Source organism: Terrapene carolina, unplaced genomic scaffold (assembly GCF_002925995.2).
Source record: "Terrapene carolina triunguis isolate 2854851 unplaced genomic scaffold, T_m_triunguis-2.0 Scaffold173, whole genome shotgun sequence".
Classification (NCBI taxonomy): domain Eukaryota; kingdom Metazoa; phylum Chordata; order Testudines; family Emydidae; genus Terrapene; species Terrapene triunguis.
The window spans coordinates 347,311-351,489 of record NW_020664524.1 but is presented as its reverse complement, the minus strand read 5'-3'; positions in this window follow the sequence as shown (position 1 = coordinate 351,489).

The following is a 4,179-nucleotide window of genomic DNA, read 5'->3' as shown; positions in this document are numbered from 1 at the left end:
CTTAAATTAGAGTGAATAAATGAAGACTTGGCACACCACTTCTGAAAGGTTGCCGACCCCTGCCTTAGAGTGGGCTCTTCAGGGGAGAGATTGTGTCTACTCTACTTATCGGTAAAGCAGCTAGTGTTAGTCTGGGAGCTAGATAAATAACCACAACATGTAACCTCTCTATGGTAAATCCTACTCACCCTCTCCCTCCACCCCTAACCCACAGACCACCCGCTCACCCCTTCCCCCCACCCAAAGCCCAGCACAGGAGTAGCCAGGCAGCACACCCTGACAGGCAACAACTTCAGGCTCTGATGACAAAACTCAGCAGTTCCCACTTTGTCCCTGCGTTGACTGTTTGCTTTGGGCCTTGAATACAAAACTCCCACTGCTTGCAACATGAATACCCAGCAATTCAGTGCAAAGCGCCCAGCCATGGAGGGAATTAAGGAGCAAGAAGGGAATGCCACCAGATGAACAGCTGTAGGCATCTCCCTGCTATAACCCTTCAGAAGTCTATTGTCCACAGTTCTCAGGGTCTTTCTGCTCCCCTTTCTATGGATGACATTTTTTAATTTTAATTTAGTGTTTTAATAGATCAAGTTCTGAGAAACAAAGGGATGGGGTGGAAATAAACCAAAGTCTTCAAACCATTTTTAAAAGTTTCCAAATTCCAGGATCAGGGGAAGCTTCCAAGGTAACTTCCAAATGTGCACCCCAAATTTCTGAGAAGGACTGAGAGCTCCACCCACACCATCCGACTCTACATTTAGGATCTGTTATTTATTCACCTCCAACACAAACATCTGAAGTGCAAATGCCACTCCTGAGACGAAACATCTCGCTACCAAATCAAACTACAGGTGAGGCTCCATTTCCCAGGCTAACACAGGTCCTGCAGAATGTAACTGTCTGAAATGCTGGATCAAGCAGGAGCCATGGAAAAGCAGCTTCTCGTATACATTCAGTGCAACAGCCTAGAAAGCAGGGATACTGGGGATGTCACAATACTGAATCGCTGTGAAATAAGCAAGAAATCAGACCCGCCCTCTCAATCTTAGGCCTGAACTGTTCAGATGTAAGACATAACAAGGGTCAGCACCATCATAAAAAGAGGATTGGCACTTGTTTCCAAATCCACATTGCATTTTAGAAAGAACTATGGCACCATCTTTTGTTATTCAAGGGTCTCTCCTAGTCAGTGTTTCCTGTAATCCGATTGATACCAAAAGAGATCTAGATGCAATTATTAGTCACAAATAGCATATGATTATGGGACTGGCAACAGTCTTAGCAGCTTCCCATGTCAGTGGGATCTGATGGAAAGTGTGACTAGGCCCTATTTGACCAAAGGAGCGATAACAGGAAGTTTGTCTTGACAAGAGGTTGGGTTTTCTTAAAAGGATGGACAATATGTGGGAGCAGTGAGCCAGTTTTTAAGAGCCAGACACTATTGTACAGACACTTGGAACTTGCTTTGTCTGTTCAGAAATGCAAAGTGCAAAAATAACCCAAGTCATTTTAGGGCCTTCACTCAATGCCAACTTTTTATTACTATAGAATCATAGCAGATTAGGGTGGGAAGAGACCTCAGGAGAACATCTAGTCCAACGCCCTGCTCAAAGCAGGACCAACTCCAACTAAATCATCCCAGCCAGGGTGGGTGTGGGTGTGGGTGTGTGTGTGTGTAAAACAGCAGCACCTCGAAACCCCAACTGAGACTGAAGCCCCACAGTGCTATGTACAAACAGGGACAGAGAGTCCCTGCTGCTACAACCTTTCAGTTTAAACAGACAAGGCAGTCATCCTGGCAGGGGAGTGAGTCACAGAGGTGAAATGATTTGCCCAATGTCACCCAGCAGGCCAGTGGCAGAGCTGGGAATAGAACCTAGTTCTCCTGATTCCCAGTCCTGTGCTCCATCCACTGGGCAGCACTGCCCCCCCTCTCTTTGGGGTTAGACTATATATCAATATTTGTAAAGCAACCCTTAGCTACAAAGGGTTAACCACAGGAGATGAATGCTAAGGGACCCTCCACACAGAACGATCATCATTTACAAGGTATGTTAAAAATGTAGCTTAGTTTTCGAAAAGACACAAATCTGTAGAACTGACTATGTACCAAAGCAGGCTCACTTTCCTATTGGAGGACTGCACAAGTGTTTTAGAGAACTAGTGGAAAGAGCTTCCTCCGTTATATACAGCAGAAGTTTGGCAGAGTTAAGTTACTCAACAACTGCTGTCGTAACGTTTATTGACAAGGAAGATGACACACACACATAGCATCTGTACGGTGTCAGCTAGCAAGTGGGATGGTTTAAGATTCCAGCACTCCTACAGAAGCTTTAGGTCCTTCAAAAACATAATATTCCACAAGTATGAGAAACCTGTTTTCCCTATCTGAAAACTAACGTTTTTACATTTCCTTCACACAAACAAATGCTTTGGAGCGGAGCCCAGAGCTGGAGTGTGGAGCAACTCCGGAGCAGTGGAGCTGCAGGTTTTTGCCTGGAGCTGGAGCGGAGCCGGAGCTACCTTTGGAGGTAACTTAAACTGGTGTTTCCTAAGAAAATACGAAGAACCTCAATAACAGCCTAATACAGTTTCTGTCTCCATACACTGCCATTTAATTTGACAAGAGATTGAAGGACTTAAGAGTATATTTTTGCCATGCCACTCCTGCATAAAGGTGTTGTTACGTCACACAGGCTGTGAACAACGGAAACAAATCATCCTTTGAAAATTCAAGAGCTCCCTTCCATCTAAGGATACCAAAACAAAGCAAACCTCTGAACAGAGAAATTGCCTTTTATAAAGAAACAGACTATGTTTTAGAGACCCCTCAGCAGATCCTCGCTGGTGTAAATGGATTTGATTTCACTGAAACTATGTCAATGAGCTGAGTTTCTCCCCTGCCCCACTTGGTTCACTGCCTCACTCAAAATGCTATTAGCTGAACTGATTTAATCATTTCCCCTTTTAAACAGGGGATACCAATAAACTTAGTTCTCCTTAATTTTTATGACACGAAGTAGAGCATAACCAGGAACACAGTGATATCGCGTACTGAAGCAAACCACGGCTAACTGGTGATAAAAAGTATATTAAATACTGCTGCATTACTCTTTGGCAGTACAGGGAGGGGGAACAGCTCAGTGGTTTGAGCATTGGCCTGTTAAACCCAGGTTGTGAGTTCAATCCTTGAGGGGGCCATTGAGGGATCTGGGGCAAAAATCTGTCTGGGGATTGGTCCTGCTTTGAGCAGGGGGGTGGACTAGATGACCTCCTGAGGTCTCTTCCAACCCTGATATTCTATGATTTCCCTACTTCCACATGCACAGCCTGGGAAAACCGATCCCATCTCATTCCTCCTTCCCCAATGAAGATTTCAGCTGTGAAGCCCAGAAAACTACCAGGGCTTTTGATGCAGCTGCTCCCCTCCCCTGACTCTCCATGACAGTAATAAACCCAAGTCCACCACAGTGCAAGTTACTTCCCAAAAACCCCTTTAAGTGAAGATCCTGTCCCTGAGCTCAGGGACTGGCAGGGGAAGCTAAGAGAAGACCCACCCTTGTGCTCCAGACACAAGTGACCAGGAACTAAAACTCATTTAAAACATGGACAAGCCACTGTAGGGTACAAGAAAGGGGAACTTTAATGGTGGAGAATGCAATGTTCCCCCAGGCAGCCCCCAAACCCAGCCAACACCCACCCCCTGCTGCCCCTTTGAGTTTAGGGTGACCAGATGTCCCAATTTTATAGGGACAGTGCCAATTTTGGGGTCTTTTTCTTATATAGGCTCCTATTACCCCCCACCCCCATCCTGGTTTTTCACACTTGCTATTTGGGTTTCGTTTGCTAAAGCTCCGAGACAAACTTCACATGACAAGAGGCTGGGGGGATGGAACAAAACAGAGTTTGACCCTCCCAGAGACACCACCGCAGAGAGCCCCACTCCCCGCTAGCTGACAGCCTGTGGAGGGAGGGGGGAGTGCATTAAGTCACCTCCCTGTTTACACCAGCCCTGACTCCAGGGACTTCAGTTCCCATTCACTCCTCAGCAGCGGCACCAACGGCACCACACACACACACGCCCAAACTCTCCAGGAGTTTCTTCCCTACTTACAGCCCACCAGCTGCCGTAACTCCAGAGCACTCCACTCCCCGTTTACACCCGCCCGCACTCCCGCG